Genomic DNA, 26,392 nt, shown 5'->3' with positions numbered 1-26,392 from the left:
TTCTTCATCATCATTAGACATTTGACATGCGGTGTTGAGCAGTGCTGGATAAGACCGTCTCCACATTTATCCACGTTCTTCGGCCTTCACATTTAGGTATCTAAGATGCTAAGTCATTTTCCCTTCCTACCCTCGTAAGGTCGTTACCTTGGTCCTTCGGAAATCGTCAGAGACTTTTCTCTATCTCCCATCCACTTGCTTGGTGACACGTCTCGGCAACTGAGATTTCGTTTTCATTACTGTCGTCACTGCGTCCTCCATTCGTGTTTCACACAACCTTTTAACTCTTTTTGTGCTATCCTAGAAACTGCGAAGTGTCCATTGTTCGCTGAGAAATTCTGAGTATCTGTATGGTTTTCGCAGTACAAGTGAGTTTACTTACTTAGCGCACGACAACACAAACTGAAGTGCTACTAGGTTACGTGAAACACACAAGTTTGCAAAATGAAAGCAACTAGGACACTAAATCTACAAATTAATATCCAAATTTTCAGTCCACTCAATGGGTGCTCAGGTCACTTCAAAGACATCTTGAAGGTCCACAGGACAATCTTGTCTACCACAGCTAGTTATAATGTGATTGATGGTCTGATAATTACTGACGTAGCCATTTTTGAAAGTTGAAGCCTTTTTCACATCCTTGGATGCTTTCTGCAATAACGCAGTAGCCTTTACGAATCCTGTTAATTGTCTTCTAAGCACGTGGCGGTGATTCGATGACAGCTGCCTTTGTAACGGGTTTTATGAGTCTGCAATTGCTCGTAGGAAACTTCCACGTTTCTATCTGATTTCTGTTCACGTTGAAATCCAATGCTTGCATCTATGCTGCCAATATAAAGGGTGCCTGGAGGATGAGATTAGTGCTTAACGTCCCGTCCACAACTACATAAAGACGGAACACAAAGTAGGATTAGGGAAGGATGGGGGAAGAAATTGGCTGTGCCGTTTCACAGGAGCCATCCCGGCATTTGCCTGAAGCGATTCGGAGAAATCACGAAAACCTAAATCACGATGGTCGGACGCGGATTTCAACTGTCATCCCCACGGGTGCCTGCACTTCAATCATTATGTGTGGATTGTGAGGAGGATCATTTTAATTAACTTGTCATATTCCTTGAGAAGGATATCCTGTCCTCGCAGATCTTTGAATCAATGTGGCTTAGAGATCGTAACCAGTGAAGAAGGGCAGACGCTTCTTATTATTGCTCTCGTCGCGGCGTTGAGCTGAACTTCGATTTTTCTTATAGGTGAGTCTTTTAGCAACATGGAGCGCAGTATTCGGGAGCGGAGCATGTGTGTTAAGGAGCAACATCTTAGTGTAGTAGCTCTTTCGCCACATGAGGCACCACTCAGCTTCCGTATATTACTTCGCGATCGCACCTTTTCTGTGGTGTTTCCTGTGTGTTTCTTGTAGGGCAATGTTCTATCAAGAATCACACCTAAATATTTTGCGGCCTCGTGGTGGACTATTTGACACTGAAGATGACATTTCGCTTTACATTGGCCGTTTTGTTCTTAAAATCAGATCAGCTATTATCGGTCTTCGATGGATTTGGTGTGACCCTCAAATTTTCGATGTGTTCTGGTACTGTACTTAGAACTGTACAGAGTATCTTTTCCACGAGCTTCAAGACTTCTCTGTTGAATGACCAAAGCCAGATAGACCGCAGAAACTCTTTTTCAGAAAGGCCAGAACTATACAAACTGAACAGAACTGATGCACCACATCACAAACATTTTGACTGTTCTGTTACAATTTCCTCACTGAACTGATTCACTACAGAATGGTCCAAACTGCTCTAAGCACTACGGGACTGACCATCTGAGGTCATCAGGCCCCTAGACTTAGAACTACTTAAACCTAACTAACCTAAGGACATCACGCACACCCATATTCAGTACAGTACAATATTCTGCGTATATTCTCAGAAATTTCTTCCTCCAATTAAAGCCTACTATGTTCCACACCAGAATGTATTCCTTTGCCTTTAATAGGCTGTTTTTTATCTTCTCCTTGCTTCGACTGTCAAGCGGTTTTTTGTTTCCTAGGTATCAGAATTCCTTAACTTCGTCTACTTCGTGATCAGCAATTTTGATGTTAACGTTGTCGTTAATTTCGTTTCTACTACTTCTCATTATTTTTGTCTTTTTTCGCTTTACTCTCAGTTCTTATTCTGCTCTCACCAGTGACTTGGCCATGCCATTCAATAGATCTCGTAAATCTTTGCCGGCGGACAGCAATATCAGCGAACCTTATCACTGATATTCTTACTAGATGAACTTAATCCCATTCCTCAAACTTTCTTTTGTACATGTCATTGAATTTTCAGTGAATAAATTGTGGAGTAAGGGCGAAAAACTGCATCCCCATCATACACTGATTTTGATGCAAGCACTTCGATCTTTGTTTTCAGTCTTATTGTTCCCTCTTGGTTCTTGTATGTACTGTACATCACTCGTCTTTCAGTGTATCTTGCTTCTAAATTTCTCAAAATTTCGAGCAGCTTGCACCAGATCACACCTTAGATCGTTTTTACACATCCAATGTGCGTTCCTCGACTTTGCTTCAATCTTGCTTACATTATCACTCGCTAACTCAGAGTTGACTCTCTGGTGCCTTCACGTTTCCTAACGCCAACTTGATGTTCATCTAACAGATCCTCGATTAACTTTTATATTCTTCTGTATATTATTATTGTCAGCGTCTTGGATGATAATGCTGTTAATCTATCTACGGAACTGTGTAGATCATTTCTGTCAGAAAATCTGTAGTAAATCGTCAGTCTCATAGACTCTACACACCAGCTTGAACAGTCTTTTTTTTTTTTTTTCCTGCCCCAATGATTCTACAAATTGACATGAAATATTATCAATCCATTCCACTTTATTTGATCTTAAGTGTACCATAGCTCTTTTAAATTGTGTCTTTAATACTGGATCCCTTGTCTCTTACTCGTCGACGCCTCTTGCTTCTTCTGTCAAGTCATTAGACAATTCCTCTCTGTCATAGAGGCCTTCAATGTACGCTTTCTATCTGTCTGCTCTCTTCTCTGCATATAATTATGGAATTCCCATTACATTCTAAATGGACCCCCCTTTGCTTTCAGTTTCACTGAAGGATTTTCTTACTTTCCTGTACGCGTGACAGGTCTTCCTGACCATCATATCTTCTTCTGTTTCTTCAAATTTTTTCTGAGGCCTTTTCGCCTTAGCTTCCCTCCATACTAAGTTTCTTTCATTCGTAAATAATTTATATTGCTGTATTCCTATCTTATTCCGAACATTTTAGGACTTACTTCTTTCGCCGATGATTTGAGGTATTTCTTCTGTTACCCATTGTGTTTTCGAAATGAACTTCCTTGTACCCGAGTCTGATTGTCCCGCATCTGTGATTGTCCTTTCCAGAGATGTACAGTCCTCCTCATCTAAACCGCCTACTGCAATACTCCATATCGCAGTGTCCACATCCTTTGCTATATTCAAAAGTGTCTCATCATTTCTCAGTACTGCAGTGTACCATTCTCTTCCACACTGATACTTCCGTACAATTCTTCTTAACTTTTATCTACTCTTCACTGTTACAAAAATATGATCTTACTCCATAATTGTTCCTGGTACACCTTACAACCCAATACCTAATTTACAGAGATCAGATACTGGACTGTAAGTTGCACGCAGGATGTGGGCTCACACCATAATTCAATAATGACGATGAGTGGACTGATGTTTTGGAGAATCGTATGAAACTATCAGTGTGGAAGATGGCGGGATGCTGTAGTACCGTGGAATGTCTGATTATGATGTAATACAGGTGGAATTTTCAAGTGGCTTCTGATCTTTGCCGAGTACACCTCCACCAGCTGTGATTGTTGAACAGAGAACTCGCTTTTACCATCTGAAATTTATTGGAAATTCATTTAGCCTTTCTCCGCCTTGCCTAGCACTTTACTTTGTTCCTTCCCCTACATTAGCGTACCAGTCCCCCATAAATATTACATACTCACGTTCCCTTACATACTGAATTACCTGTCAATATCCTCACATGCTTTCTCCGTCTCTTCATCTACTGTTTGCGACGACGGCATGTGCACTTGAACTATCGTTGTCGGCGTTGGTTTGCTGTCGAATCTCATGACAACTGCTCTATGACTTAACCGTTCTCAGTAGGTCCCTCTTTGCCTTACTCTCCTCATAATAACTAATTCTAGTCCCTTTTTATTATTTACGTCTGCTGTTGGTATTGCCCTATATTCGTCTGACCAGAAATCATCTTTCATCCGTATAACTGTCCCTGTCTATAGTTTTATGATCGAGTCGTGTTGTTATCAGCGTTTTGAACGGAGAGCGATGGCGAGTAATCCTGTAGGGCACCGGAGCGCTGATGAAACAACATTCGTTTGAAAATCATTTATCGGCGAGAGTCTTACAATCACACCTCCTCGTCGCTGCCCTGCCCAGCAGCTACTGTGCTGGGTCCGCGCTGCTTGAAAGCGAAAGGAGGCACTTCAGTTATCCTGCGAGGAACTTGCTGAGCACAGGTTCTGCGTTGCAAGCCCGTCGCAGGAGAATGGTGCGGCCGTGTTTCCCCGCAACCTGGAGTAGGTATGGACGTCCGTCAGAGACTCAGAGGTCTCGAAAAGTGAAGCTGCTCCCAGAAACCTGCGTGCTCCTCTTGTCATTTGTTGAGATGTTGGAAGACCCAGCAGCAACTCAAAAGGCAGCCCGAGTGGCAGCCCCAGCATACAGCCAGTAAGGAGGCACTTCTACAGCCCCACTAGCAGCGACACAAGCGCTGTGCGCTCATGTTGACAGCTTGAAGAGGGGCTGATGTGGCCCTTCATCTACAGAAGGTCGAGTAGGCCCCATCCTCAATCAGCCACCGTTGTGATTGGCTGGAATGCGACTTGCTGATTGGAAGTCCATCCCACGATCGGACGTCTGTGGATTTTCTGCAGTGGAACCAAAGTTGGTGCCAGCTTATCGACCGTTGTTCAACTCACCAGAAAATTCTGCAACTGAATAGAGCCGGTCCTCCATCACTATGGAATGGCCTAGTGCAGACAATCAATTTGAACAGGGCAGAGGTTTGATAGTGATCGATGACGTAATCCCCCAAAATGGTGACGTAATTTTCTCTCGTGTTCTGAGCCTGTACCGCTCCTGCTCCAGTGTTTAACTTCGTGGTTTCAGAACATTCATTCGTGCATCTTTGCTCCGCACTGTTGCGGAAGTTTTGAATCAGTTGTTCGTGGCTTCCCTCTTGCATAGGCTGATGAAATGAATGGGCTCATTGCTTGCTTGTACTTAGGGTCCCCCTGTTGACATTCAATTACGACATCGTTGCATAATAGCCAGCGGAAGCTTCCTCTACTTACTTACTATCCTAGTGTGCAACAATATCTAGACTGAACCTTTCGATGTACCTTTCCAGATGTTCTTACTTTCCTTCCGAACCATGTGAGTGTGGACATCGACGGTCATTAGGATCACTTATCCTTGATCAGAAAATTCTGTCCACTCCGGCCGGCCGATAGGAAGCTTGACTGAGGAAGACGATTTAAGCGGTTCCGCCAGCAAGAGGAGGGAAGCTGGAGTCTGCAGTGACTACGGACAGTTTTTCATAGTTGCAGCTGGGTGATCGGAACATCGGTAATCGACTTCGCCGGTGATTGTGAAGCCTTCAGGCCGACTTATCTCAGGGTTGGTGTTAATATTATGGTGGTACTGGTTCGGGTGGTACTGGTTATATGCAGTGGTATCTCAGAAAGAAAGGCAGCCTGGACTTGTTAATGATGGCCAACTTATCTAACGAATATAAACTGGACGTCGCCAAGGAAAGGATTCATGGTGAGCAATTTCTACATTTTAAATTCCGTGTGGTCGAAGGCGATTAACGAGGCTGATTTATAATGCTTCGCATGTCAGACATGTTTAGTTGCCATCACTGGAGTAATAGTTGATTCACTTTCAATGTCGAATGGATGATTTTCCATACAAAGAAACAACACTGCAGTTCGACTATCCCGATGGTACCACTATATTTCATTCTGGGTCGAATTAAAAATACTTATTGTGTTCTGACTGTATGTATATATGCTTCCCAGGGTGTACAGTCTTAATCCTACAGAGCTTAAAGATACATATTTTAACCTTACGTTTAATTGTGTCTTTTACCTTTTGTGGTACTGGGCATAGTTGTCTGGCTCGTAATTATCGTTTCTTTGAGTGGCTGGCTGTCCGGCGATTCCACCGCAGTCAGCCTGATGTTAAAGCAGAAAAGCTCGTAAATGGCTATTGGCAGCGGGTCCGGTAGTTCATTGTAAGTTTAGAAATGTGACCAGTACGCAGAAGAAATCTATGGGGTTGGACTTTGGACGTTCTCGCAGCTGAAATAAAATTAGTTTCATAATTTTCCATTTAACGTTTCGTTCTCTGAAACTTGGCATTTCGCGAGTTATTTATGTTTTATTCCTTATGTTCATCAGATAATTTTTAAACGTTGCAAACTGACTTCTGAGCAGTTTCAGTTAAGCGAAATTGCCTTGCACATATTTATTTTAAAATAACATTCTTTCACAACCGTAACTGAGTAATAGTGCCCTTCCATTTCCTCAAAAACCTTCAGCTGAACAGTTCTTGTGTTTACTTCTAATATGCTACAGTGGTGTTATAGGTGCAATTTGACTAAAGTTTTGTAAGTATATCATTTCTAAATGCAGTAGGTCGCCTTCTGTGCAGTCTTGGCAAATAGTGATTTTTATGCAAACTACACTGCCTTCTGCTTCCTTTCATTGTCTTCTGCGTATTCTGTTGTCGTTCTTTAAATTTCCTTCAGTAATTTTAAAAAGGTTATTTATTGATCTTTTGATTAATATTGCTTCTATTGTCTGTTGAATGCCTCCTGCAGCTTTCTGTTATCTATGTTTTTAATCTTGTTTGTGCGAAATTTTTCAGCTGATTTCAAATCTTTTGATGAGATTACAATAGAACCATGTCTTAAATTTCAAGCTTACTTCAGTTTCTCTTCAAATGAGTCAAGCTACATAGTTCTCCTACGAGCGTGTATCATGCGAAAATACTATGTGCGTAAAAATTAGAGAGAATAGAGCTCACACGGAATCTTAGCAGCATTCATTCTTAAATGCGAAATATTCGTGACTATAACAAGGAAAACACGGAAGTAACAATGGTTCACCAAGAACTCTGCCACCACACACACGAGGAAAACACAGCGAGTTAATATTGCATTCTCGTCCAGTTCAGAGGTAAGCTGGACGTTTCAAGTCCTTACCTTACCTGGAACGCAGTTTAAATTTAGACAGAAAAACTGAAAAAGATGGTATCTTACGCCATACAGCAGCCTCGAAAGTGACTTAATATTGCAGTGTCGTCCAGTCCTGAGCTACTTGTCTCTAAAAAACTTGTCAATCCTAATCATCGTTCATGTTTAGCCGAAAAGGACGAAACGTTACTAAAGAAAGCCACTCGGACACGGAGACTGAGTGAAAAATTAGTATAACGGCCGAAACCAACAGAGATTTGAATCAAATTTCAACAATGGAAAATCCAAGATGAAATGCAGTATTATTATGTAAAGGATAGTGGCAACTCACCATGTAGCTGAGATGCTGAGTGGCAGATAGGCACAACAAAAAGACAGCTTACGGTCAACAAGGTCTTCGTTGGAGGTAGACAACATACACATAAACACACACACACACACACAGACAGACACACGCACACACACACGCGCAAAAAAAAAGGCTCTGAGCACTATGGGACTTAACTTCTGAGGTCATCAGTCTCCCATAACTTAGAACTACTTAAACCTAACTAACCTAAGGACATAGCACACTTCCATGCCCTAGGCAGGATTCGAACCTGCGACCGTAGTGGTAGCGCGGTTCCAGACTGTAGCGCCTAGAACCGCTCAGCTACTCAGGCCGCCCACTAACGCAAACATTTTGAAAACTTTCACGTACTTCCATATGTATCACACGAAAGTCGTTTCGGTTATACGCACATTCCAGCCGACAGCATACTGGGGGAAGAGGGAGGGGTGTGAGGGTCTCGGCTAAGGGAAGGCTACAGGAAGGGCAACCAGCAACCCCCTAAGTTAACCACGCCAAATCCACTAATAACCTTGATGATCCTGCACAGATAGGGGGCAAAGAGAAAGTGTAGAAAACTAGATCGATCTGGCCTTTGTGCTAGTCTTAGAACATTTATGTACAGGGTATGGAGGAGCGTAGTAAAAGATTTTGTGAGAATGCAGACACAACATCGGCCATGAGGCAGAATAATAATCAAACAATCCAAAGAAAGACAGATAAATTTTAAAGGTATCTCACTTTCAACTTCGCAGCCTGTGCAACCAAGTCGCTGACGAAAATAATGTACAGATGGACGGAAAAGATAATATATAATCTGCTATATGAACCTCTTTCTTTAGGAAAGTTAAGGAAATTAGAAAGTCAGTACAGGGTTGCAGTTGATAATGGAGACAAACCATAAAAAAGTTCCAGACACTTTCACAAAATTTGTTATAGAAAACAAAAAGCGTTCGGCATCGGAAAACATTAGAAGCTGTTCGAAAAATTGGCATGAGCCATAGGCAAAGACAAGTATCATACACTATATACAAGGCCCAAGAGGGGTCAACAAAAGGAGACAAGACCTCGGATTAAAGCATCCCTATGGTTCAATCTGCATGAAAAAAAGTAATGACGGAAAAAAGACATCCACGCGTTAATCGATGATGATAATCGGCGATATAGACTGCTACCCCCAGTTAAAGAGATATTACAGAACCTGATGAATTGAACGCATAGCCTAAGTTCAGAATATGTATGGAGCGGAAGCCAAGAAAAGAGAAAATTATTGAGTAACAGCAAAAATGAAGTTATACGTGCACCTAACAACTAAACTTGGTGTGCCGGCACTACCTTTAAAGCGAAGTAATATGAATGATGTGAGATGCAGTTTAGTACAGATAACTGCTTAGTTGACAGCAATAATGACACTTGATGCATTTGATTACCGGTGAGATACACAACATTTTATCACGTCATTTCACTCCTAGGTAATGGCGAAAAAGAATTCGACCGTTAATATCTCTTGCCGTGTAGTCAAAAACGATAAGCGACGACTTCGATTATCTTCTAGACATTACTTCTACTTTAATAATGTGAACATCTTGCTACAGTTGACACGAAATTATATTTACTGTCCATTCGTAGCTACGAAACAGCGGCGATAGGTGCAGGGATCTCTGCCAGGGAAAGAATAAATTATACCTTTACCTCATCATTTAAATGTCAGACAACTCGATGCGGCTGCGTGAAAACGATATCTGACTTTGGCTTTTACTTAGTTAACAATAGGATTAAATGCTGAGTTCAATTCCCATTCCAGCATAAAACTTCTCTTCAGGTCACTAGTAGTGAGGCAAAGGAGGTTCTGGTGCACTTTTGAAGCCAAATCGATATGTAAATTAAATAAATTGTGACAGATGATTGATTTATGTCCGTAACCTGCTGTTGTGCTAAGTGATTTTTCTTGTAACCCCAACCCCTCCTTGCCCCAGTGAGAAATCCCACAAGCCTCTCTTCCCATCCCCAACTTCCCCCTTCCCTTCCTTCATCTGCTAATTGGCAGAAAAATGACTCATTCTGTGCTTAGTTGCTCGAGAGGATGTATGTATTCCAACATATTAATTTATTTACTTCAATTATTTTTGATGGTGTAATGCCGTGATGTCTTCCAGCCCGATTTTCCACTGCCTCCTCTCCCAACTGTTCTCGAGCACATTTGTATATGTTTGCCACTAGAGGGTACTCAGAAATGTCCTACAGTCATATCCCAGTCACCTCCATCTCCCACCACCTCTTCCTCCCCGTCCACCCTTGCTTTCTCTGGTTGTATATACATGTTCATCTTGCTGTCTCTCACGCGAAACTGGCAGGACATTGCTAAAACAATAACTGAAACAATCCTATAAACTGGTCTACATGTAAAATAAATGCTTTCTAAATGTTCTGAACATAACCACAAATTGTGAAAAAGGCATTGAACTAGACATAGTAGGATTTCAAAGAAGAAGAAAGCATTTTTTCTAAGTGACAAATAATCCATTTGCACTACCCTATGAAATTAATTTTTCAACAACTTCCAATAGTCAAATAGATAGCTTAAGGCACCCATAATCACCCTATGATGATTATTCATTGTAGTAAAACATAGTTTCAGTATTTGAGAATCACAAATATCAATTTGTAAATCAAGTTATTAATTTTGGCCCTTCTGACATTTGACAACACAAACACCCTCCTCCACCACAACATTTGAACGAAACACATCTGGCGATAAAAAATTTCTGATCACACAGTCATGATTGTTAATTGTCTGCCATTCGCCAAAAGCCAGTCCGCCGCAGCTGCACCGATCGGGAGATGTCAGCACATGCCTTGATCAAGCTGGCTGTTGCATGCACATCTCCAGGTTTCTACATGCTCTTTGTACAGATGTTCAGAACCCAGAGGGCAGTCAGTGTAACCGCCAAGCAGTTGAACGATAAATTTACATAGGGATGGGCAATCGCCCGGCACAAACACTGGCAATATTGAATCTTCTCATGCAACACACATGTCCATTTCTGCTGTCACGCAACCAGCATACTGGCTTGTTGTTGTTGTGGTCTTCAGTTCTGAGACTGGTTTGATGCAGCTCTCCATGCTACTCTACCCTGTGCAAGCTTCTTCATCTCCCAGTACCTACTGCAACCTACATCCTTCTTAATCTGCTTAGTGTATTGATCTCTTGGTCTCCCTCTACGATTTTTACCCTCCACGCTGCCCTCCAAGGCTAAATTTGTGATCCCTTGATGCCTCAAAACATCTCCTACCAACCGATCCCTTCTTCTAGTCAAGTTGTGCCACAAACTTCTCTTCTCCCCAATCCTATTCAATACCTCCTCATTAGTTACGTGATCTACCCACCTTATCTTCAGCATTCTTCTGTAGCACCACATTTCGAAAGCTTCTATTCTCTTCATGTCCAAACTGGTTATCGTCCATGTTTCACTTCCATACATGGCTATACTCCATACAAATACTTTCAAAAACGACTTCCTGACACTTAAATCTATACTCGATGTTAACAAATTTCTCTTCTTCAGAAACGATTTCCTTGCCATTGCCAGTCTACATTTTATATCCTCTCTACTTCGACCATCATCAGTTATTTTGCTCCCCAAATAGCAAAACTCCTTTACTGCTTTAAGTGTCTCATTTCCTAATCTAATTCCCTCAGCATCATCCGATTTAATTTGACTACATTCCATTATCCTCGTTTTGCTTTTGATGATGTTCATCCTATATCCTCCTTTCAAGACCCTGTCCATTCCGTTCAACTGCTCTTCCAAGTCCTTTGCTGTCTCTGACAGAATTACAATGTCATCGGCGAACCTCAATGTTTTTACTTCTTCTCCATGAATTTTAATACCTACTCCGAATTTTTCTTTTGTTTCCTATACTGCTTGCTCAATATACAGATTGAATAACATCGGGGAGAGGCTACAACCCTGTCTCACTCCTTTCCCAACTACTGCTTTCCTTTCATGCCCCTCGACTCTTATATCTGCCATCTGGTTTCTGTACAAATTGTAAATAGCCTTTCGCTCCCTGTATATACTGGCTAGTTCATCATTTAGTCATTCTGAGGGCGCCACAAGTGCCGCCATTGTGACTTGTCACCATGGATGTCGGCAAGAGCCAACAGGTCAGAATCTTTCTTTGTACCTGCCAGTCGCACAAGGCTAAGCTGTGGTTTCTGGCCAGCTGATGGCCATGAACTCTGAGAGACAAGCAGGTATGGCTTGAACGTATACCTCTAAATGCAGTTTCGCCCTAAGATAAATTCCCCAGTTTAAAAAAAAATTCACTTTTCCGAATACAGAACTACAATGTTGTTCACATACAACTAGAATATCTCTTGCAAATTCTATATTTCTGCCTTTTATACGAATTATTTGTGAAGACAGGAGAAATCGGCCATGCACAAGTTTTGATAACGCTAAAACACAATTACACTGCGAAAATCCTGTACAAAACTTTGGTATAGGCTATATTCTCTCTAATCATTCTCTCATCAGATAAAAAAATCTGTTTTCATCAGCTTAATATCTGTTACATCCTGCATCACAGGACTAGAATATTATATTTGTTTTGAACTGATGACAGAGAGCTAAGGAAATGATCTACCTCTGTCACGGGATTCCCCTCACTTTCGAAATCTTTTAAAGTAGCCAGATGCCTCATCACCTATGCTAGCTGCACAGAGATGTGCATCGCCTTATAAATTTGGTAGTATAGCTGATTTTATTATGATGGTCATCTATCTCTGTGTGGATGGGGGATTCAATTTTCATTAAAAAAATCTCACAACAGCGAAAAAAAAAAACTCCTGAATACCACTCCAGTTCGCAGATCAAATCTGTGGTATTCTCGCTCTTGGCAGCATGTCTTTGTTATAAAATTGAATGACTAATTAATTAAACTGGTCACGGAGTCCTTTTGCATGGTGAGTAAATTTTTCCTGCAGTACGGTTACACTCGCCAGATAGCTCTAATGGAAATCGCTGTAGGAAAGGCGATGTTCTTTCTGAGGAACACTATTAAGAAAATTTAGATAACTTTCGTACCTGGCGCGGCCACAGATCCCCAGAAGTCGGCAGACAGCGCGTCTTTTGTGGTAACAACTGTGTCGATCGGATGGATTTTTGCACCAGATATGTTTAGTAGAAACGTTATGCTGGAGGAGGGTGCTTGAGGTCTCAAATGTCAGTGCATACAAGTTCCTGTCAAGTATAAGGGCTTTCTTCTTCGAAATTTTGTGTGTGAAGTTCGAAGTTTCTTCGTGATAAGCGGTTATGATCAGACTATTTACAAAGCGTTTTGTAATGTGTGGACCAGATCGTAGGATCTTTTCAGCTATCGTTTTAGCTGTTGCCTGCCAACTTCGAGGGTTATTGTTGACTGGGGTACAAATCATTCATACACACAACCAGAGAACGTGTGGGTGGGGTTGAAGGAAGTTTTGGCTGAGGGGAGGTCACTGTAGGATAGTTCAGAGCACCCTCCAATGCTAGAGCAATCGGTCTTCAAGCTTAAGAGATGAATGTATACACACATCATCAGATAATGAAGATGTGGGGATGGTGTAAAGTGTCTACAGAGGACATTGGAGTGTGGAGGCAGCTGTAGGACAATCCAGCAACAGGAAGTCATCATTAAAAAAATTAAATAAGGTACATAAACAAAGACAAAACTGAAATCATTCCTCTGCAGCAGCTGACCATGGGCTGAGTCATTGTCAACCAGATGAGAAGGGGAAGGGGAAGGGGGAAGTGAGGAAGGGAAGGGTTGGGGCATTCCCAGGAGGGGTGAAAGCGGCACATAAGTGTACCAGGGAGAGGCTGGCAAAAAAGTGTCTCTTTTCCCAAAGGGCTGGGGATGAGGAGAGAAGTGGAAGGGACAGGAGGTTTCTCAGACGGGCAGATTATCCTTAGGGGGTCATAAATCATCCCAAAAGTCAAAATCAATTAGCATAACAACAGGTTACAGGGCAAGGTAAGACGTGAGGGGTAAGGGCTTAGCACAACAATAGGTTAAGGAATACTTGGGGTGAACAGGGGTGAGGGTTAAATGGAAAACCGCTTACCAGAACAATAGGTTAATGACATAACTTAATCATGGTTTAACAATCTGTACATCAATTTTTATATCGAAAGTGAGCTAGAACGCCTTTGCCCACTATTGCCATTTCAAATTCGTTACTTCAAATGAAACCACACTGAAAAACCTCAACAGTTAGTTAATAGGAACAAAACTAACCATATAGGAGTATCAGTCCATTACATAGAATTTTGACTACTAATTTTAGGTTCAGATTTACTAACTGTTACCAGTTAAGAATGTGGGATTTCTTGTTTTCTTGAGCCTAGCTAGCAATGAACTTCAAGGCTGTGTCTCAGTCAGGTAAAGAAGCTTTTTTAAGTTGTATAGTCTATATGTGGTGGGTTTTAATCCAGATCCATAACAAAGTAGTTTTTCATGTATTTAATATTTGCACACATGCACAACTAGCTTCTCCTGAATAATGTGTATCCTTAGTGTCATTTTCTGTTAATTAACAATAGTGATAGATGAGTTGTGTACCATATTGGTGAACCATCATGAATACAGTGAATTTGCTTGAGACATGTTAAAGATGATGATGGACTGGTTGATGCTGTTAATCATAGGTTTTTCTGATTTGTTCGTTTATTAACCAACTATTGTCACATATTTGAAAAATGCAGTGCCTGGAAATTAACCGAACAGCTGCCAGACCAAATAGGTCTTGTAGAAAGTACTCAGGGAACGAGGGAGATGGAACAGGAAGTATGTTGGTTTGAGCATTGACCGGACGTGTTACATAGACTCTTTAGGTATCAAGTGAGCTCACATGGAGAGCTTCAGGATGCGGCAGTGCATTGGCAGTGAGCATATATGGTCACACGAGACCCTGCAATGTGGTGTATAGAAGCGCCAACGTGGATGGGAGCGCGGTGTTTACCACACAGCATGAAGGGGGCGTCGTCCGGAAAGAGGGTTTAGTGCAGACAGCTGATCAAAAGGTAGATCTGTGTAGGTCAGGCCCGGGGCCTGGACTTTCAGTATTCACTCTGGGGCTACTCACGTTCTTATTTGGCCACCTACCTCGCTTCACAGATTTTGCAATCAGCAGTATTGTATCCAGAATGAGATTTTCACTCTGCATCGTAGTGTGCGCTGATATGAAACTTATTGGAGGATTAAAACTGTGTGCCGGGCCGAGACTCGAACTCGGGACCTTTGACTTTCGCGAACAATTGCTCTACCAACTGAGCTACCCAGGCACAACTCACGCCGCGTCCTCACAGCTTTACTTCTGCCAGTACATCGTGTCCTACCTTCCATACTTTACAGAAGCTCTCCTGGAACCCTGCAGAACAAGCACTCCTGAAAGATAATATATTGTGGAGACGTGACTTAGCCACAGCCTGGAGGATGTTTCCAGAATGAGTTATTCACTCTGCAGCAGAGTGTGCACTAATATGAAACTTACTGGCAGATTAAAACTATGTGCCGGACCGAAACTCGAACTCGGGAAATTTGCTTTTCGCGGGCAAGTGCTCTACCAACTGAGCTACCGAACCAAGACTCACGCCCCATCCTCACATCTTTACTTCTGCCAGAACCTCGTCTCCTACCTTCCGTTCTTTACAGAAACTCTCCTGCGAACCTTGCAGGACTAGCATTCCTGAAAGTTAAGATATTGCGGAGACATGTTTTAGCCACAACCTGGAGAATGTTTATAGAATGAGATTTTCACTCTGTAGCGGAGTGCGCGCTGATATGAAACTTCCTGGCACATTAAAACTGTGTGCCGGGCCGAGAATCGAGCTCGGGACGTTTGCCTTTCGCAGACAAGTGCTCGCACCACTGAGCTATCCAAGCACGACTCACGCCCCGTCCTCAGAGCTTTACTTCTGCCAGTACCTCGTCTCCTACCTTCCTTACTTTACACACGCTGTCCTCCGAACCTTGCAGAACTATCATTCGTGAAGGATAAGATATTGCGGAGACATGCCTTAACCACTGCTTGGAGGATGTTTTCCAGAATGAGATTTTCACTCAGCAGCTAAGTGTGCGCTGATATGTAACTTCCTGGCTGATTAAAACTGTGTGCTGGGCCGAGACTCGAATTCGGGACCGTTGCCTTTCGCGGGCAATTGTTCTACCAACTGAGCTACCCAGGCGCATCCCACGCCTGTCCTCACAGCTTTACTTCTGCCAGTACCTCGTCTCCTACCTTCCATACTTTACAGAAGCTCTCCTGCGAACCTTGCAGAACTAGCACTCCTTAAAGATAAGATGTTGCGAGACATGACTTAGCCACAGGTTGGAGGATGTTTCCAGAATGAGATTTTCACTCTGCAGCGGAGTGTGCGCTGATATGAAACTTCCTGGCAGATTAAAACTGTGGGCCGGGACGAGACTCGAACTCGGGATCTTTGCCTGTTGCGGGCAAGTTCTCTACCAACTGAACTACCCAGGCACGACTCACGCCCATCCTCACAGCCTCCCGAGTTCGAGTCTCGGCCCGGCACAGAGTTTTAATCTGCCAGGAAGTTTCATATCAGCGCACACTCCGCTGCAGAGTGTAAATCTCAATCTGGAAACATCCTCCAGGCTGTGGCTAAGTCCGCAATATTTTTTTTTTCAGGAGTGCTAGTTCTGCAAGGTTCGCAGGAGAGCATCTGTAAAGTATGGAAGGTCGGAGACGAGGTACTGGCAGAAGTAAAACTGTGAGGACGGGGCGTGAGTCGTGATTGCGTAGCTTAGTTTGTAGAGCACTTGCCCGCGAAAGGCAAAGTTACCGAGTTCGAGTATCGGCCCGGCACACAGTTTTAATCTGCCAGGAAGTTTCAGGAGTATTGTACTTTCATTCAATCTAATTCTGCTCAGACGACGAATTAAGGATTGCAGGTATTCAGGTCACGTCTTTGTTCAATAATCTCCCGACCGAGTTCCTTCACTCTTTCAGATTTCCAGCAAGTCATGTCCGAAAGAACAGATACCATCTTCATATATAGTTAAAGCTAACCGGCCATTGACCTTCTTCTTCTGTGCTGGATGCACACGCGTTGTCGGAACTCTTACGGGACTCGGTAAGATTGTCTGCCGCGATTAATGAGTGTAATGGCCAGGAGCACTACGAATGTAGTGGGAGGGCATTAAGTTGGGAATGTGGGTCTCACGGGGAGTGTGAAAGGGATAAATCCCCGCAGTCGCACTATCCTCTGTGCCCCCTGTGGCTCAGGACGTCGGCCTTCAGCGGCCGTGGCGACCGGACGCGCGGCGTGTTTACGTCCTCGCTGCTGCCGGCTGTGTGCTGTTTACTGGTGAGTAGACGCTGTTGTAGCGGCCACAATAACGTGTTATTGTGTGAAAATGTTTAGAACCGGGACATGAACGACATAACGCGCAGAGACACGTTGAAATTTGTATTCGATCACAACTATGCACGACCGAAGTCTTTTGAGATAGAATTATGGATTGAGGAAAGTCTGAAACGATCCTTTGACGTTATTATCGGCGCACACCTGTTGATAGTTTGTAGCGTTGTCTACATCAAGTTTAAAACCGTTGATATTTGCGAACAGATCTTGCAGTCATGTAGTGGTAAGCTTAAATTTAAGCACTGTGATGGGAACATCGGAGATGTTAAGGTTTTGCATGCAGGATTTGGTCTTCGAACTCTTCGAATTTTTGAGTTACCATCTGAAGTACCTGCGGCTGAAATCGACGCGGTGCTCAAAAATTATGGTAAAGTTGTTAGCAATGTTGCCGAAAAATGGGCGACGTTTAAGGTTCCTGTCTTGAACGGTGTTCGGCAGGTTAAAATGGAACTGCAGAGGCACATACCATCTTTCGTTACTATTTGTGGATACAGGGCGATCGTCATATATGACGGTCAACCGCGTACCTGCTCTGGGTGCGGTGCCGCTGATCACATTCGTGCTCAATGTATCCAACGAAGGGTGACGCAGTTGCCACCAGGAGACACCGTGCCAGATAATACGATGACTTCACTACCGCTGACATATGTGGCGGCAGCCCGCACGAACATGGCCAACGTGGAACATTCAGTTGTGGACACAATTTCCAACGCCTTGGACGACGACCAAGTGACGCCAATGGAAACTTCCACCACAGAGGACATCACTGATGTAACCCTGAGGTTCCAACGGAAACTAACGAGCCAGTGGGTACGAATTTGGCCAGCCTTCACTGTGATGTACAGTCCCAAGGAAACGTCAACGATCCGGACACTGGCAACAAACAGATGCCTGTCTCAGCGCAAACGGCAGGATTAACTGGTGGGCAAGATAGCGTTTCATCTCCAGAGGCTGACGAAAATGGAAGGCGAGGCAGTTCGCCGAAGAAACATAAGAAAAGGAGGATAGCCCACAAGAATGCCGAGCAAACCGCACCAAGTTTGCGTGAGAAAGGTTTGCAAATAGCCCGCGACCTTACCGATACCCTACATGGAAACCCTGATGAGAAGCAACAGAGTGGCACCAGCGATGTGGCAGACACCACGAAGCCCCAGTCAGTCGGAGACCACGCTCTCGCTGAAGGGGAAAAGACTACACGACGGGTCTTCATCGATAACTCCGCACACCTCCGTCTGGCTGAGACAGCCTCATACACCAAGAGGGACTCAGTTAATGTTGGCGACTGGGCAGATGACGTAGAAGGCATGTCAGTGGACACTGAAACGAATAAGGTCGGCTCGGCGAAAGGTGTACCTCAGCTGTGAGGGATGAAGAACTCAAAAGGACAGGACCTGCTTCAACAACTCCGACAAAGGACGCTGATTACTTTTCTGATACTTATTAATGGTTCCCACCGACGTCTCCCTTCCATACTTGGATTGAGACTTCGCACCACTGGCTGGAAATGCCTCCTCCGTTTCAGGACTACAAGTTAGCCACGTTAAATATCAATAAAATTACCTCGACTCAGAAGCTGTACAGTCTTCGCGACTACCTTTTCAGCTGTGACGCGGATATTGTGATGCTGCAGGAGGTGGACGACAACCTTCACCTAGACATTCCTGGCTACGAAGTGGTAAAATCACCACTCCGGATAGCTCCTCCGGTACGACTTTCCTAATCAAAGAGGGAGTGATCATCTCTGACGTCGAACTACTGGAAAACGGGAGAGGCATTTCGTGTCTAATTCATGGTATACGATTTATAAACATCTACGCCCCCTCTAGTAATCAAAATAGAGTGCCCAGAGCCCGGTTTTTGCTACTGACTTGTTATATTTGTTACGACGGAATCCAGAAGACGTGATACTTGGGGGTGACTTCAACTGCGTTTTAAAGCCTAAAGATCAAAGGCCGAATTTTAATGGTTGTTCAACTCTCGCACAAACAGTGCGTCAGCTCGAACTGGAGGACACATGGGAAATACTACATGGGGACCAAAGCTGCTTTACATATTACACCGCACAAACTGCCAGCCGCATCGATAGGATCTATGTGGGGAAAACTTTGAGGGGGCAAATATCGGCAACGGAAACGTGGCCAATATGTTTCTCAGACCTCTTGGCCTACCACTGTACCATTCGTATGACCAGACAGAAAACGTTCCGTGGTCAAACAGGATGGAAATTAAATGTAGACATCCTCCGAGAGCAAGGGCTACGAGAACAGTTGCAGGAGGTCTGGGAATCGAGTCTACACAGACAGGCTACTTTTCCGTCTGTCACGATGTGGTGGTGCCACTATACGAAGCCTCGACTTATTAGGTGCTTGAAGGCCTATAGCTACGCCAGGATCCGCTTGCAAAAGGAGACCTTTGAATTTTACTTTATATGCCTACGTGATTTATACTCCGAAACGTCTGTCACGCACGAAAACATCGTACAAATTAAAAGGATTAAGGCAAAGTTGTTCTTACTGAAACGGAAACAAATGGAAGGTCCCTAAATCCGCTCTAGAGACACCAACAGTACTTCCGATGAACATCCATCCTCGTTCCACCTCGGCAGAGAGAAACGACGAGCAAGACAAAAACTGATCAGTAAATTGAAAACGGAAGATGGCAGCTTCTTGACGACTCAAATGGAAATAGAGGATTATATCACTGACTATTACCGGAGACTCTATATGGCAGACCCGAAAGATGATGAGATCATCTCCGCCATGCAAGATCTTCTAACAGCGAAACTACCCGAGGCTGACAGGGAGTCACTGATGAGTGAAGTCACTGCGGATGAAATTAAGATGGCCTTGAGGAAGGCTCAGCCTAATAAATCCCATGGCGCGGATGGACTTCCCATTGAATTTTATAAGGAATACTGGCATCTACTGGAAAATTGTTTTGTGCATATATGTAACGAAATTAGAGCAGGTCTGCAACCACCAGAAGACTTCAATGGCAGTTTAATTGTACTTGTTCCGAAACAACACCCACGCGAAGACATCAATCATTTTCGACATCTCCCTCCTGAATGCCGACTATAAGATTGTGGCCCGCGTGTTTGCAAATAGAATTAAAACCGTCCTAGGGACGATAATCCATCACAGCCAGTCAGCAGCAGTACCTGGACGCACTATCTTCAAAAGTATTGCGGATTACAGAGAGATCATCTCGTTCAGTGCAATTACACGGCCGACTGCAGCAATTCTTGCTTTAGATCAATGTAAGGCTGTTGGCCGGGTTTCGCACCGCTATCTGTTCCAAATTATGAAACATCTTGGATTCGGTGACGACTTCATTGCAGTGATTCAAAATATGTACACCGCTGCCACTTCTAAGGTAATTGTTAATGGTCAGTTCACCCAACCGATTCCTATTGAAAGATCAGTAAGACAAGGATGCCCCATGTCTATGCCTCTCTACGTAATAGCAATTGAGCCACTTCTCCGAATGCTCCATTGCAAACTTCAGGGCTTAACTGTCTACTCATGCAACATAAAATGTATTGCCTATGTGGACGACGTGAGTGCTGTCATACGGTCGGAACAGGAGCTACGGGACATCACTGACAGTATCACTGAATACGAACGAGCATCAGGCTCCAAATTAAATTATACGAAGACCAGATTATTGCCGATTGGGGGAGGCTTTCCGACAGATGTAACTTGTCCCTACAGGTTGTGCGAGACTGTCAAACTGCTAGGTATAAAAATGAGCAGTTGCCCTATAAGAACAACGGCAGTCAATTGGAAAGAACTCTTGGCCATCACGAAAGCCTGCCATCAACAAAATAAAAGCAGAGAACAGAATCTGCTTCAACGAGTTCAATTCATCAATACCAAGATCCTTTCCAAAATCTGGTATGTTGGGCAGATTTTCCCGGTGGTAGACACTATTGCCAGGGGCATCATGTCAGCAGTCGGATGGTATGTTTGGAGGGGTGAGATATTCAAGGTGGGGATCAACGTCGTCACTCTGGCGGAAGGGGGCCTGGGTCTAATAGATGTCCCAACGAAACGCAAGGCTCTCCTCGTGCGTAATACACTGCAGCTGTGCCACAAATACCCCGACAGCGCACTTCGTATGGCCATAAGGACATATCAACCATACAACATGCTAATACCAATAAACCTGGGGGAAGTGCACTATAAGGCGAATCATATCAGGATGTTTCTCTTAGAAGCCAGCTACCTGAAGTCGAAATCGAGTGCTCCATTAAGTGATCTAACATCTGCTCAACTATATCGTCTGATGAACGAAACTGGAAGATCCAACCGCATGGTGACGAAGTACCCCTCTACGGATTGGACTAGAATCTGGACAAACATAAATAACAGTGTTCTAGGCACTGACGTCCGACCCACTTGGTATAAAATTGTCTATCAGACAATACCAACTAGAGAGCGACTCCAGAAAATACATCTGTCGGTGTCAGACAAGTGTCGAGAATGTAATGTCATCGACACCATACAACACAGTTGTGCCTGTGGTGAGAACGGCCATATATTGAACTGGTGTCGTAGGACCATGGCATAGATCTGCAGAACAACAACGCAGAACATCTCTCTAACATCGATTCTCCAACCGGATGGAACTTACTATCCGGTAACCGAAAAGAACACGTGGACGTGGTTGGCAGCGCACACACTGCACTACATCATTAATGCCCAGGAAGACCGGATATACATGGGCTACAGAGTATACCTAGCCACACAGGCTAAGTTACTGATGAGGGACCCAAAATATAAGAGAAAGTTTTCTCAATTATATCGCGGCATTACAACTAGTGACGATATGACACACATACGATGAAGAGACTTTATAAGAGGATGCTAGACGATCAGATGGATGAACGAACAGGTGTTCAGTTTTTAAAACCCAAGTTCACAATTATTGTACTTGTACTTTTTTTTCTTGCTTACATTAGGACTTTGTTTTGTACTATCATCGATAGTCGAGAGAAAGTTTTCAGTTTGTGACTCACATTGTGAATGTCACTTTATCCGAAGGAACATTGCCTAACATCACACTCCAGCACACCACAGGACGGTCTGCGGACTTCAGCGACGTCTGCCCTCACAACTACGAGAAGGAAACCTGGGCCAAAAAGAAAGGATCACTTAACGACCGAAGCCAAGCTTTAGTGCTTGGGGTATATAAAGTGAAGGCTTATTAATTTCTAGAAGACGAGTTATGAGGATCGCGTGTTAGCTGTGTCAGTGCCACCTTGTTGGAGGACGAGCAGGGGAATGTTTCTCTATAGAAGAAGTCTTTTTATTTCGTCATGAAGAAGAACATTACGCAGGGGAATGATTTAAAGGAAAACAAGTTTATTTTCTTTACAGAAGAAGTAATTTATTTCATCGTGAAGAAGAAACATTTCTTTTAATGGCGATGAAGCCAGGCCGAGAAGGCAATTTCTGGCGAGCGTAAGGATGGGTTGAAGGGGAGGAAGGAGACCCAAGGGAAAAAAAAAAAAAAAAAAAAAAAAAAAAAAAAAAAAAAAAAAAAAAAAGATAGAGCGTCTGCCATGTAAGCATGAGGTCCTGGGTTCAAATTCCTGTCGGGGCATACATTTTCAACTGTCCCTGGTGATGTATATTAACGCCCGTCGACAGCTTATGGATGGCATGTTTGTACGTTTCTCCCACGTGAATGCTTTCTTAAACGGTTTCCTTTTGGTATGTTCTACTGTGGGTTCTACTGCCTCATCAGACTGCTCATCGAGTGACTGGAATGAAGCCTTAGACCCACATAGCGATTTTACGTAGCACTTTAATTTTCCCGGCTTCTCGGCAAGAACTGTTGTTAAGGCGTGGTGACGGTGATAGATGTTACAAGTTTCCCACATCTATCTTTCTACAGACGCACGAATTTCTATTAACTTTTGCCTGTCGTCATTTGCGTTTTCTCTTTTCAACAGGGAGTGTAACAGCAATTTCAGTGAGTATTTTCTGTCCTTAATCTCCTTACTCGTCACATGCTTCTCCAGAGTATGGTTTACAATGCGCTGCAACTTTGCTCTCTACTTCCAACGTACTGGAACAAAATTATGTCGATTAATATACTGGGATGCTAACGACTATCTAGCTGCGCTTCCTAGCGGAAATGTTCTCCTACGCTTCTTGACTGATTTATTAACTTTAGTAAGCATAGTCGCTATGAACACATATGGTCATTACTCACTGTCTCTCTACCGGCGCTGTCGATTAATTCAGGCCTATTCGCAGCTACGAGACCTAAAATATGTGCAGTGGAACTAGCTCCTCAATATAGTTTTCATATTCGAAGAACTTCACAAGACTAACTGTAGCCCTGCAGTGAATCCACAGACGTCCCAGTTATACCCTGTAGGTAAAAGTCGCCTCCAACTAATATTGCATGACCTGAGTAGACTTTCTGTAAATGACTCTATAACCATCAAAGTGAGGTCGATTGATTGGTAAAAACATCCAACAATTTATTTCACTTAGAGCGGTTTTACACGACCAGAAGCCTTCACTGCCACACTAAAATTCAACCTTAGTAGGGACAATATTTTTGGCAACTGCAGTGAAGACCCCTCCCCTTATGGCCCCTAATCTCTCTTTTTGATGTATGTTCCATGAATCGCTAAATATGTCAGAGCTTCCTATTTCGGATATCAACCAGCTCTCGATCCGTAGAATAATTTCAGTGCGCGAAGTTTCCTGGATGAAAGTAAATTCTGGAATTCTGTTACAAATATTTCAAGAATTTACTGATAAAATTTTTACAGTCGAAGTGTCTTTACTCTGAACTCTGTCTGATTTCACTATTTGCGCGTCGTCTGACGAGTTTTCATCAGGGAATGTCAACCGAATGTCTAGGCTAAGAAAGCCCCATGTAGACTCCATAAGTACTCTGCTGCCCCAGTAGTTGCTTCTTTACAGCAACTCTGGGCACGGGTTCATCGAGATTGTAGCGGGGGTCAATGGAAACGTGTGGTCTCGCAGAATGAATCAGTTTTCTTGTTACACCAGGTCGATGTGGCTGTGTAGAGATACAACGTTATCGAGGCAAACGGCTCCTCGAAACACAGATCAGGCCACGGAGGCAGACCAGTGCTCTGGGGGGAACATTCACCTTCAGTTCCATAGAACTTACGGTGATAATCGAAGACACTATGACAGCTGTGGCGTACGTGACGTAACTGGGGACCACTTGCATCCCCTTACGCTTGATGTCTTTGCCCACTCGGATGGCGTCTTTCAGAAGGATAGCTGCCCACGTCAGGTGGCCAGAATGCTGCTACAGTAGTCTGAGGAGCATGGAAGGTTGGCCACAAGTCACTGATCCGTAATTTATATGAGACTTCTGATGCCACATACTTTGCGGAACCTACCAAGTATATTAAAAAACTAAAAAACAGCCTCGATTGCGAAAAAAGCACCTAGTGTTAAGTGTTAACCCAGGTTTCGGTGTAGATAAATACACCTTCTTCAGAACAACAATAAAACCCACAAGTGCCTAAATAGACCTTTGTCAATGATTAAGAGAACACCATAGCTATACATTTATACACGAAAAAGAAAAGGAAACACAAACAGAACATAGTACCAAGTCAAAACCACTACTTAGCTTAATGGTGTACGCTCCACCTCAAACCGGCCTATGTTCTATGGGCCATGACCCGCCATAAACTGCAGCTACAAACGGTCGCTCACTTAGAATATTATACTTGCAGACTCGACCCATCCGTACGCCCATAAGATGGCTTTTTTTCATTCTAATATTAGCCGAGTATCAGCTATCCCTCTTGCACCAGATGCAGTAGAAACGGAATTGGTCACACTTGAGAATATTGCTATATATAATGGCTATAGCCCTCAGTTGGTAAGACAGATGTATAACAAGAAAATAAATAAAAATAATATCACGTCTACCACCCTAGGGGATGCGTTAGGTGACAAACAGGTGGCAACGATATCTATCCCTTACATAAGGCAATATAAGTTACAAATTTAAGAGTCGTCTATTCTGCTAATAATAATTTACATAGGAATTTAATTCACTCCTTGCAGAGTAAGAGCGATAAACTTTCCGAATCAGGAGTATATAAAATTACATGAGGGGATTGTCCAAAATTTTACGTCGGGCAAACGGGTCGAGCTCTGGGTCTCAGGTATAAAGAGCGTATTCCTACTAGAAGCGGAACACCTTGTGCAAACGGCTCATGCGCCAAGCCCTCCAGTTAATGTCGAGTTACTTCATGCCGAGGTTAAGGGCTTAAAACTGGATGTTTTGGAAGAAATGAAGATCTTCAAGCATCTGCAACATGTTAAAGACAATATCCTCAATGGCCAACTCCTACTAAGAAATAGAAACGTTTTTGAAGGTTTCGCTCCTTTACTTTGTTCTTCATACTTGTAAGTCTGATGATCTGGGGATTATCACATGCGCGCGCTGATTGGCGAGCGCGGTTGGTCAAGCTGTTCATCTTCTTTCTTTTTATCCTCATTTTCCTTTAACGATGAAAGTGATTTTAGCCCGCTGGACACCTCACGTTTTATCCCTGTATCTTTATTACCACGACGTCTTTAGATTACGTCGCCTCAGCCCCCCTCCCCAGGCTAACTACTGGCTTTAGGTATAGTTTTTAAGAGTTTCTCCTGTTGTCATAGATAGCTTCATATATAAGTTTCTTTAGTAGCGTAAGCAAGCATGTGCGGCTATTCTTAGTTTTCATCTCCTATTTAGCTCCTCTCTTGTTCAATCCATTTCATTTTCTGATATACGTTGATCCACGGTTGGGAATATATGGGCTATTTAGCCCCGACCCATCTATAAACTTTCTCGTATTCGTATGCGCATGCGCATTCAAGTAACTTCCCTTGCCTTGTGCGTGTGCTTAGATAGTGGGTCGGGCTTGTAAGTGAGCGACCATTTGTAGCAGCAGTTTATGGCGGGTCATGGCCCATTGAACATAGGCCGGTGTGAGGTGGAGCGTACACCATTAAGTAGTGGTTTTGACTTGGTACTATGTACTGTTTGTGTTTCCTTTTCTTTTTAGTTTATAAATGTATAGCTATGGTGTTCTTTTAATCATTGAGAAAGGTCTTTTTAGGCACTTGTGGGGTTTATTGTTGTTCTGAAGAAGGTGTAGTTATGTACGCCGAAATCTGGGTTAACACTTAACACTAGGTGCTTTTTTCGCAATAGAGGCGGTTTTTAGTTTTTTAATATATTAACCGACGATTGCTGACGCGCTACGATGTAGAAGGTTTTTAAACCTACCAAATAGTTATCGAATACGTGTATGCAGAATTATCACATTCTGAAAGCCCACCGAGA

This window comes from Schistocerca nitens, chromosome 8 (assembly GCF_023898315.1).
Source record: "Schistocerca nitens isolate TAMUIC-IGC-003100 chromosome 8, iqSchNite1.1, whole genome shotgun sequence".
Lineage (NCBI taxonomy): Eukaryota > Metazoa > Arthropoda > Insecta > Orthoptera > Acrididae > Schistocerca > Schistocerca nitens.
This window is presented reverse-complemented; position numbering follows the sequence as displayed.